The following is a 12,403-nucleotide window of genomic DNA, read 5'->3' as shown; positions in this document are numbered from 1 at the left end:
AACCTCCAAGAAGGCAGGGATCATATCTGTGAAGTAGACCCCTGGATTCCTAGCACCTAGCAAGTGCTTGGCATACAAAAGGTGTGCAGCTAAGTTTAGTTGGCAGAAGGAAGGAAAGTAAGACGGATGGAATTGTGGGAGGGATGATAACAGTTCTTCACACTTAACCTTGTTCTTTGTTCTGAAGTGGAATTAGTATGCTCCAGAAAGTCACCTTCCCTAGCACCTATGTGACTAGTACTGCACAGTCCACAGGTACCATTAGAAACCAAAGTGCCCCAATGTCCTTTTATGTGAAGGAAAAACAATTTTTTGTCCTTTTCTCCACAGATGCAAAGGCATTGAGTTATTCTGCAATCCAAAGAGAGGAAATAATGATAAGAGTCACCTGGTCTTTTCCTTGCAAAAAAGTCAACATTAGACCAGGCCAAAGTACATATTAGCAAATCTCCAGTAGACCTGCCCGGGCATCTGCAAACCTTCCCTGGACTATCTTTTTTTTTTTTTGAGACAGAGTGTCACTATGTCACCGTCAGTAGATTGCCATGGCGTCACACCTCACAGCAACCTCAAACTTCTGGGCTTAAGCAATTTTCTTGCCTCAGCCTCCCAAGTAGCTGGGTCTACAGGCACCTGCCACAATGCCTGGCTATTTTTTTTTGTTGCAGTTGTCATTGTTGTTTAGCTGGCCCAGGCTGGGTTTGAACCCGCCCGCCTCAGTGTACGTGGCTGGCGCTGTAACCACTGTGCTACGGGCACCAAGCCTCCCTTGTCTATCTTTAAATGCTCCCCCTGCCCAGTTAATAGCAGCCGCTGTACCGTGACCAGAAGCGATTAGCTAACCCTGGGTCTCCTGGTCCTCCTCAAGTCACCTTTCTAGTCAGAGCTCCATCTCTCACCACATTTGTTTTATTTATTTATTTTTTGAGACAGGGTCTCACTATGTTGCCCAGGTTAGAGTGCAGCTGCTATTCACAGGCACAAAGTACACAACGGCCTTGAACTCCTGGACTCCAGTGATCCCCCTGTCTCAGACTCTTGAGCAGCTGGCACTATAGACACATGGCACAGCACCAGCTCTCACCAGGTGTTATCAGTTTACCATTAATGCCTCCTTGAGGGAACTCCAAGAACTTCATGTTTATCGATCCCTTCTCTCACACCTCATCATGATATGTGGTGGGTATGATTAGTTGACTTGTCTAACATTCTCTGCTTTATGAGATCTTCCCACACTGAGGAGACCCCCATCTCTCATACCATCAGATGACTTTACCTTCTGCTGGAAGAACTGACATTTTATTTTTAGAAGGAAAAAAAAAAAAGAAGGACAAGATTATTTTTGTCCTCCCTCCCTCCCTCCCCCTCTCTCCCTTCTTTCTTTCTTTCTTTTTTTTTTTTTTTTTTTTAAGACAGAGTCTCCCTCTGTAGGCCAGGCTAGAGTGCCATGGAAACAGCCTTGCTCACAGCAACCTCAAACTCCTGGTTTCAAGCAATCCTCCTGCCTCAGCCTCCCAGTGTGCTAGGATAACAGGCATGAGCTATTTTTGTTTTCATTCTGGCAGATACAGAACAAATTTGAGGCTTCACCTCTGATATTCTGGAAGTGTTGTTCCTTCTAATACAACAAAATGCAATGGTATATTTAGAAAATGCATGTAATAGATGCTACCTGGGGGCTTCAACTCTGTTCAAATTTGGCTTTTACTAATTATGAATTATAGATTCAACTTCTACCTTTAATTAAATAAAATTTCTAGAAGAAAGCTACTGCAATCATAATTTCAGAATCTGGCTTGCCTATCTTTACAAGAGACATTTTGACTTTTTGGATCAAAACAAACTATGTCTTATCTTTCTTCTATGTGACAGAAGATATCTAAAGATTTATTTTCCTCTCCTCAATCATTGTCAGGCTAAACATACTGGTTTTCTCAGTCAGATAACACAGTTTGCAGACCTCTGATTATTCACACACTGAACATACTCTAGTACGTTACAGAAGCAAGAGCAGAAATGTAATAACCTCGTGAACCTTAAGAAATATATTTCTAAATTTCCATGAGCCTCAGTTTCATCTGTAAGATGAGGATACAATTATTTCTCCTTAGTATTGTCCTAGAGGTTGAAATAGCATACATCAAGCACCCATTATACTACAGGGCATTCAATAATTGGTTGCCAGTATTATTGCTTTCTAAAAGCCCTCTTAAAAATGGGACAGGGAAAACAGAAAACAATTCTTCAGGTGCTGGACTCTTTCATAAATAGTAGTTAGGAATCTGAGTTTCAGAATCACACATTCAGGGTTGAATTCTGAGTTTACCACTTGATACCTTCTTTTACCTAAGTCTCAGTGTCTTAAAGGCAATGACACCATTTAACCAAATGGATTGTTGTCAGTCCTAGCACAGTACTTGGCCTCTAGTAGGTGCTCAATAAATATTAGCAATATTAGCTAGTATTTTACCATTGTAATTGGCAATCATATTTCTGATAAGCTATAAAGTATAAACCATTTCATTTCTGTTTTCTCCCTCTAGGAGCTCTATAAAAATCAAGAAACATTTTATACATGCATTATTTTCATCTGGGAATAAGTGTAAGTTGCACATTTCAACAGGTGGGATTGGAGAACACTATTATCTTCTCTGCTATTATTCCAGTAAAGTTTCATGAATAGGATAGTTTTTCAGAAACCATTTCTTTTTCTTTTTCTTTTAGACAGAGTCTCACTAGGTCACTCCCGGTAAAGTGCCATGGCATCACAGCTCACAGCAACCTCCAACTCTTGGGCTTAAATGATTCTCTTGCCTCAGCCTCCCAAGTAGCTGGGACTACAGGTGCTCACCACAACACCTGGCCATTTTTTTGGTTGTAGTTGTTATTGTTGTTTGGTGGCCCCGGCCTGGATTAGAACCCGCCAGCTCCAGTGTATGTGGCTGGCGCCCTAGCTGCTGAGCTACAAGTGTTGAGCCACCACTGCACTTTAGCCAGCGTGACAGAGCAGTACTCTGTCTTAAAAAAGAAAAGAAAAGAAAAGAGAAAAAAGAAGAGGAGAGGAGAGAAGAGGGGAAGAGAGAGGTGAGCAGGGGAGGGGAGAGGAGGTGAAGAAAAAGGAAAGGAAAGTTGTAAAGTTGATGTATCTTTGGAAAAATGAAGAATAAGCAAATGACTGCAAGGGTAGTCAAGAAAGAAACTCAGATTTCCAAAGAAAGTGCCTTTGCTGTTAACTCAAGAAAACTAGTCTTTTCCCAAAAATAATCTGGTTTGCTCTATTAACTATTTTTATAATTTCCAGACACTTCTTGAAATAATCATCTATGTTCATTTATTCAGTTTAAAAAACTAAAAATGAGGGTGTATTCACTACCTTCCAGGTCCAGGGCTAAGGGCAGGAAGCAGCAGTAGACAAGTGAAGGCCTGGCCTCTAGGGGCTTCTCGTGTCAGTAGTCAGTCAATGAAGATACTATATGATTGGCGTGGCACCTATAGCTCAAGCGGCTAAGGCGCCAGCCACATACACCAGAGCTAGTGGGTTCGAATCCGGCCGGAGCCTGCCAAACAATGACAACTACAACCAAAAAATAGCCAGGTGTTGTGGTGGGTGCCTGTAGTCCCAGCTACTTGGGTGGCTGAGGCAAGAGAATCGCCTAAGCCCAGGAGTTGGAGGTTGCTGCAAGCTGTGACACCAAGGCACTCTACCCAGGGCAATAGCTTGAGGCTCTGTCTCAAAAAAATAACAAAAAAAAAACATAGGATTAGTAGTGTGATGGGAGAAAAAACAAGGAGGCATGAAGGACTGATGCTTGGACAGACAGAAAGAAGGAATCAGAGCACCTTTCATCTCGCCCTGATAGATTGTGGAAGGCTTTCCAGTGGAAATAGCATTTAACCTCAGGCCTTTAGAAAATAAAACTAAGGATGCCCAAAGTGAGTTATTGGCCCAAAGTTTAGTTCTAAGGGTAGAGGGAGAGAAAGGGCAGTAAAAATAGAGCTAAAATTCTAGGGTATGTTCTTTAGAGAAAAATCAAAATAAGAAATACAATTTTAAGATCATTATGTGTGACAATCCATTTAACCCAACTGTCAACTCTCTATTATAATATTTCAATTTCAAATCTGCTCCTTCCTCTTCAGTTATAACATTCATATGTCCAGTGACATCTTAATTTGACCATAAGTTTCTTAGATTTCTGACCTGGTAAAAGGATAAATGCTATGAACAGCTATGACACATGCTGTGTCCAGAATTGAAAACCAACAAATTCAGAACTAAAATTCAGAAGAGAAACCAGAGATGGAAAACTGTTAGGACATTGGCAACTCACTAATCTGTGCCGGGAATTTCACTATCCTTCATTATAACCGAACTCAAGCATAAGTGTCAATCGATTTATCTCAAAATTAATGATATTTAGAACTTTGCCTGACAATCCTAGGCAGCTTTTGTCTTCCAAGGTACCTATAGAAGAAGTAGTGGAAGGTTTTCATTTCTTTCAGTCACCTGAAATCCAACATTTCTTTTCCCTTCTGCTGCTGTTCATTTGTCAGCACACAGGTGGGTAACATGGTGCATTTTAAAGTCAGACACTAAATACGAGAACTTGCATCTGTGCAAAAGATGTGAAGTGCAGCACCTGTACTCATGCAGTGACATCAGCAAGGCCAGACACACACACGCACACACACACACCCCCACATTACACACATACTACACACATCAAAAATGACTCCAACACACCACACAGGTCCAAAGAGACCCAGCTGTTAAGACTGCATGCCCTTAATGAGTATCCTTGTTGCAAAATTTTGTGGTTTGTGACTAGGGCATAGAGTGTCAGGAAACACAGCTCACTCTGTTGGTTAAGCGTCTTCCGACTAGAAATATGCAAACTGTTTCTTATGTTCTCAGTAAGAATGACTCATTACCATCGCCAAAAAAAGAGTCTATGAATTTATGGACAGAATTTTGTTTCTCAACTTGAAAATATCTAATCTGGTATTATAAAGCTTAGAGAAGACAAAAGAAAGATAGCTTCAACCATTATCCTCCTCACCGGGCATTTAAGAATTGAAAGGACAACAGCTTGGCATGTGACCCGAGCACATCTGGACTGACTCATCATGTGTTTTGGAACAGAAGTGTTAGAGAGCTAGTTAGGAACGGCTCTCCAGGCCCACGTCTTAGTGCTGCTCACCTTAATTTTGGCCCAGATGATTGCTCACACCCGGGGAGGAAGGACCATCTGACCAATCTACCAATCAGAACTTTGCATGCCAATTGCAAAAGGATGTAAAATACTCTAGCCTAACAACATGTACAATAGAGTCTTGCAAGTGACCTAGAACAGGCTTAAGAATACCATGTCATTATCTTAAAGCTACCTTGTGGCATGTGCGTGCACGCATGCGCGCACACACACACACACGGGCCCTCAGAGAGGGTTGTGGGAGTTCCAATGCACAGTAAGACTCCATTTCCACAGTGACCTTTGAATCATGAGGCAGGCCTGACACAGAGAGCCCCCAGCCATATTCGAGGCCTCTTTGCCTACTGGCTGAGGCAATGGATGGAGGTCTGTTCACTGTCAATGGCAAATATATCTTGTTTTATAAACGTTCTTACTCGATAAACCTATTTTTCCCTTTCTCAATAAACTTTGTCTTATGGTTGTCTTACTTTGTACTATCTGGTCATTTTTCAACCAAGAGTGCTCCAAGAACTGAGGATCCAGGCAGTTACCTAAAACCCTGACATTTTAGGAGACCGGCAACTGCCTTGAAACCCAACAAAACCACTTGGGGACTATGCAAGAGCTCATCTGCACTGAGACAGAATGAGGTGAAATGACGTTTCTGGTTCACTTTCCAGTTCTTTTATTCCACCTATCCTTGCAAGTTAGGAGAAAATAGTTCCAAAAACTCTTTACTATTGACTGAACATACTAGCGTTGGGGTTAGCTTAGACAAACTGAGTCTTGCTGGTAAGCAATGGCTGTTGTGTTTTTGATTTGTTTTGTCCCCCAGCATCTAAGACAATGTTCTGAATATGGGAGACCTTTAATATTAATAAAAATTTCTTTTGTTCTAACTTTTGTCTACCCTGTCACATAAAGTGTCATTGATTCCTGACATACATGCACAAAACTAGAATAAAATGGTGATCACCAATCTAGGCGATTGGGCAATCTGGACAGTCCTCCAGCTTCTGTGGAAAGCAGGGGAAGAGAGAAGTACAAATGAAGAGAAGTCTTGGTTCCTTTCTTAGTTGGTCTTTGCCCTGGTCTCCCACTGGAAAGGAAGTTGGTAGGGAGGGGCTTGGTCCGGGAAGACGTGAAAGTGGGTGTTATGCTGTCATCACCCCTCTGCAACTTCCTTTTCTTTCACCTCTTTTTCTAAGCCCGCTAAAATAGGAATGTCTCACTATCAGCCACATTTTGGTGACTTATAGCATGATTTATGGCTTCCACAGGAAAATACTAAAACAGAGAAAAAAATATATTTTTTGAATTGGGTCATGTCAGGACTTTTCCCCCACCCCAAGGCAACAGCCAATAGGAGAATCCAGTTAACATAAGAAAATGCTGAAGGGGCAGGGGAAGCTAAGTACTTAGAACATCAAGAACTGGTACCATGAATTTTTCAACTTCAGCTCGGCGCCTGTGGCTCAAGCGGCTAAGGCGCCAGCCACATACACCTGAGCTGGCGGGTTCGAATCCAGCCCAGGCCCGCCAAACAACAATGATGGCTCCAACCAAAAAAAATAGCCGGGTCTTGTGGCAGGCACCTGTAGTCCCAGTTACTTGGGAGGCAGAGGCAGGAGAATCGCTTGAGCCCAGGAGTTGAGTACCCAGGGCGACAGCTTGAGGCTCTGTCTCAAAAAAAAAAAAAAAAAAAAAAAGAATTTTTCAACCTCACCCCTGAACATACTCCACAAAATTATTCTCAGCTATATATTTGTGCAAGCCAAGAAAATTCTAGCTTTGGAGAGCATTTTTACAGTACAATTTACCACAGGAACACCCATTTGGGTTAAGGCACAAATTTATGTTTAAAAGCAAAGAAAAGACTTAACTTCTGTATCTCAATTGTCATATGACTTTCAACAGATATATACAGCAGCTCACTCTCCTCTCACATTAATACTAAGTAATTAACCATACCAAGCTCAGTAAAAAGTGACTAACCTCAAATTATCTGGTCCTGAATAAGGAGTCAGATTACTTTTTTTTTTTAATGGCAGCTAGTCAAATACAGTAGGTGTTAAATAGTAAGTGCCTCGTTTGCAAGAGGGACTTTACCTAACAAATGAAATCATTGTGACCTGGTTTATTGTACCCTCAATGAATCCCCAACAATAAAAAAAAAAAAAAAGAATAAACCATTATAAGAAAAAAAAATAGTAAGTGCCTGCCAACTGAGAAGCGACATGGTCTAAGGAGATAGAGTGTATGGGCCGGGAGTCAGACTGCCTGGCTTCAAAATCTTTTACCAATCACCATCTGCCTTACCAGATGCCTCAGAATCCTCATCTGGAAAATGGAGATGATGAAAAGAACAGGGCCTACCTCCCAGGATTGCTGTGAGGATTAAAGGAGTGTATACTGTGGTTTTTCAAGTATGCATCAGCAGCAGCATCACTTGAGAACATGTCAGAAATGCAAATTCCTAGGACCCAGTCCAGACCTGCTGAATCACAAACTCTGGGAGTGGGGCCCAGAAATCTGTATCTTAGGGGGTGCTCCAGGAGATTCTAATAACTAAACAACTTTTATGGTATTGTTTACCTCTGGAGTTTTATGGTTATCTCTAAGTTAGAGGTAGTAGATAGTGTGGTAATTGGACACAAGTAATGGACAAAAGGAGAAAAGAAAAGTACCAGAATCAAAATCCCAATCCACATAATATGCCAAATTAAACTATGGAAACAGAATGCACACATTTCTATTATAAAGCAATAATAATCCAAAAGAAGGCAAGAAAATAGAGAAAAGGAGGGCGGCGCCTCTGGCTCAATGGAATAGGGCGCCGGCCCCATATACTGGAGGTGGTGGGTTCAAGCCCAGCCCTGGCCAAAAACTGAAAAAAATAAAGAAAGAAAGAAAGAAAGAAAAGGAAACAGAAAGACAGGATATATAGTAAACACAAAATAAGATAATAAACTTACAACTAAAAATATAAGTAATTATAATATATGTAAATAAACTACATGCTCATCTGAAAGGCTTTCCTGTGTTTATATTAAATAGGTATTTCATGACTATTTAATAAGATGAAAAATATATAAAATTAAAAGCACTAAAAAAGTTAGTATAGCTACATTATTACCAGACAAAATAGACTTTAAGGCAAATAGTATTCATAGAAATAAAATGGGTCATTTCATTATGATAAAATGTTCAGTCCACTAGGAAGAGATAATAATTCTAAACACATATCCTTCTGGTAAGACTGTGCATTTGTACATATAGCTGTATACAGGGTGTGTGTATACATATCTCAAAATACAAAACTCAACAATAAATAATAATGTAAAAAATAAATCAACCATCGTAACAGAAGATTTGAACATATCTCTCACAATAACTGATAAAATTAGCATACTAAAAAATAATCAGCAAGGATACAGATTTGAGTGACACAGTTGACACACAAACTGATGGACACACAGAGCTGTAGAATAGATATTGTTTTTCAAGCTTTTACGAAGGTCAACCAAACACAGGATCATAAAGCAAAGTGTAGTAAGTTTTAAAACAGACCCTGTTTTCTGTCCACAATGAAATTAAGGTAAAAATCTATAATAAATACACAATATATATATTTGGAAAATAAGAAACATAATTCTAAGTAACTCATAAATTTAAAAAATAATAAGTAGAAAATATTGAAATCTGAATGATAAAAATATTGCATAGCCCAACTTGTGGGAGTCAGTAAAAACAGTACATAGAGGGAAATTCACAGCATTTACATGCTTCTATTAGAGCAGAAGAAAGGCTGACAATGAGTATACATATTACTTTTCTAGGGCTCTAAAACAAATTACACAAATATTTGTTTTCTCACATAGTTTATGTGGATCAGGAATTCCAAAGCAGTTTGACTGGTTATTTCTGGCTTGAGGTCTCTCATGAGGTTGCAGTCACATGTTGGCCAAAGCTGTAATCATCAGAGGGCTTGCCAGAACAGAAGCATCCACTTCCAAGGTAGCTTACCCTGATGGTGGAAAAGTTCATGCTGGCTACTAGCAAGAAGACTCAATACCTCTCTACTTGGGCCTCTCCAGAGGGCCGCTCATGTGTTCTCACTTGATGGCTAAGTTCTCCCAAGTGAGTGACCCAAGAGGGAGAAAGTCAGGCAGAAGTAATTCCTTTTGTGACCTATTCTTGAGAATCACATGCAATCACTTATGCCACATTCTGTTCATAAGAACTAAGTCGCTATGTCTGGTCAACATTCAACCAGAGGAAAAAGGGGCTTCATTTTTTCAAAGAAAGAGTGTCAAAAGATTTGCAAGTATTTTTATAGAGTAATCACAATGGGCTAAGCATCTGTCTGGAGAGACGAGAAAATACACCCAGCAAAAATAAAGCCCAAGGAAGCAGAAGAAAGGCAGTTTTAAGAACATCAGTAATTAATATAATGGAAAACAAATACATAGTAATCTGCCAAATCCAAATTGAGTTTGTCGGAAAAGTTGGTAAAACTGACAAACTTCTAATAAGACTAAGCAAAACACAAGTGCAGAGACAGAAACAAAATAGGAATAAAGAGGAAACAGCTATTGATGCTACAAAGATTAAAAGGGACACCATGAATATACCCTTAAAAAATAAGAGGATAGGGCGGCGCCTGTGGCTCAGTCGGTAAGGCGCCGGCCCCATATACCGAGGGTGGCAGGTTCAAACCCGGCCCCGGCCAAACTGCAACCAAAAAATAGCTGGGCGTTGTGGCGGGCGCCTGTAGTCCCAGCTACTCGGGAGGCTGAGGCAAGAGAATCGCTTAAGCCCAGGAGTTGGAGGTTGCTGTGAGCTGTGTGAGGCCACGGTGCTCTACCGAGGGCCATAAAGTGAGACTCTGTCTCTACAAAAAACAAAACAAACAAAAAAAAAATAAGAGGATATTATGCACAACTTCATGCCATTGAATTTTAAAACATAAGCAAAATGGACAAATTTCTAGAAAATTGTAACCTACTAAAACTGACTTAAGTAATAGAAAAACTGAATACTCTTACAACAATTTAAAAATTTAAGTCAGTAGTTTAAAATCTTTCAAAAGGAACACTAAGCTAAGATGATTTTACTAGCAAATTCTTCCAAATATTAAAAATACAAATAAGGCCGCACTGTGGCTCATGCCTATAATTCTAACACTCTGGGAGGCCAAGGTGGATGAATTGCCTAGCTCAGGAGTTGAAGACAAGCCTGAGCAAAAAGCAAGACCCTTCTCTACTAAAAATAGAAAAAGAAGCTGGGCCTTGTAGTGGGTACCTGTAATCCCAGCTACTCGGCTGAGGCAAGAGGCTTGCTCAAGCCCAAGAATTTGAGGTTGCTCTAAGCTATGATACCACGGCATTCTACCCAAGGCGGGAAAGGGAGACTCTGTCTTGAAAAAAATAACAAATTAAATATAAATATAAATAATTTCAGTCTTACACAAACTATTCCAGATTATATAGAAAAGGAAAAAACAAAGAGGGGGGAGGGAACACATTCTAACTAATTTTTAAAAACTATTTATTATTTATTTATTATTAAATCATAGCTGTATACATTAATGCGATCATGGGGCACCATACACTGGTTTTATAGACCATTTGACATATTTTCATCATACTGGTTAACATAGCCTTCCTGGCATTTTCTTAGTTATTGTGTTGAGACATTTACACTCTACATCCAATAAGTTTCACATGTACCCTTGTAAGATGCACCCTAGGTGTGATCCCACCAATCACCCTCCCTCCGCCCACCCTCCCCTCTCCCCTCCTCTCCCTCTCCCCCTTTCCCATATTCTTAGGTTATAATTGGGTTATAGCTTTCATATGAAAGCCATAAATTAGTAGTAGGGCTGTCTAACTCATTTTATAAAGCAAGAATAACCTTGATTGCAAAATTTGAAAATGCCACTGAAAAAATAGAAAAATAACGTACCAAATATACTCATGAACACAGATGGGAACATTCCTTCAGAAACTAGTAAACCACGTCAAAATTAAATTCCTATAAATGGGCAAGAAAAAGCAAGTGTTCATAGCACCTCTGCTGGTGCTATGCAGAACAACTGAAATGCCTATCAACAGTAAAATAGATATTGGAAATGATGTTATATTAATATAATAGCACATAATTAGCATTGAAAATCAACAAATTACAGGTACAAGTAATAGTGAATCACTGGAATATGATATTGAGAAAAAGAAACCCTGAGACAAGACATGTAATAAAATTCCATATGGATAAAGTTCAAAAACATGCAAAACGATTAAGCATATGAGGTAAAGCTATAAAGGAAAGCAAAACACAAAATCCAGGATGGAGTTGTCTCAAAGAGAAAAGAAGGTTATAGGATCAGGGAAAGACATAAGAAATTTCAGAGGGAATAGTAACATTCTTTATGTTTTAATTAGTATGTTTTACTCTAAAATCTATCTCCTATCTACAAAATAAAAAAAAAATTAAGCTATCAAAGCTTTTCCACAATCATAACATCAAAAACTGTCCAGTGATTTTGGAATCTATCCCATCTAAATAGCAGACAAAAAAAAAATTGCTTGAATTAACTTCACCTCCCTGCTTGCTTAATCTTTATGTATTATTGTTCCAATTTCTCCCCCTTAACCACTATAATCACACAATTTTTAGACCTTCATGCCAATTAACTATCCAGTTCATTGGAAATGGGAAAGAGGGGTGAGAATCAGCGGTTTCACTGAAATAAAACCGTGTTTAACAGATCAAAAGAAGTATTCAAATGTAGATCCATAGCAACAAAGCCTTGGGCTACAATGAACCTATGAATATATACCCTTAGGTACAGGTAGCGATAAACATTGAACATCTGAGAAAGGATAACCCTATTTATTCTAGTCTCTGAGGGAGACCTGTTCTTCCACTTCCAGCTCTTAGATTGCTCTAAGAGCTTCAAGTAATTTAAATAAATCCATAAATATAAATAATATGAAAATATGTTTTAGATCTATTATTTTTAAGGTATTCCCACCTACATCCTCACAAGCAGTGTTGTCTTCCTTTATAAAATTATTTAAATTATACAAAATCAATAAATTAAATTTAATTTAAATGAATGAGATAAATTTTTATTTAATTGTATAAAATGTATGGTTTGTGTTTCAGACCACACAAAAGTTGGCCAGCAGGCAAGCTACACTATC

General features: G+C 39.2%; 1 protein-coding gene across 1 annotated transcript in view; it reads right to left on the bottom strand.

Annotated features, from left to right (window-relative positions):
- The window catches only part of NIBAN1 (niban apoptosis regulator 1), a 160,619-nt gene that overhangs the window by 66,534 nt on the left and 81,682 nt on the right, over window positions 1-12,403 (bottom strand). The window lies entirely within an intron of this gene.

This window comes from Nycticebus coucang, chromosome 10, assembly GCF_027406575.1.
Source record: "Nycticebus coucang isolate mNycCou1 chromosome 10, mNycCou1.pri, whole genome shotgun sequence".
Taxonomy (NCBI): domain Eukaryota; kingdom Metazoa; phylum Chordata; class Mammalia; order Primates; family Lorisidae; genus Nycticebus; species Nycticebus coucang.
Note: the sequence above shows the minus strand (reverse complement) of the source record. Positions and strands in the feature narration are given on the sequence as shown.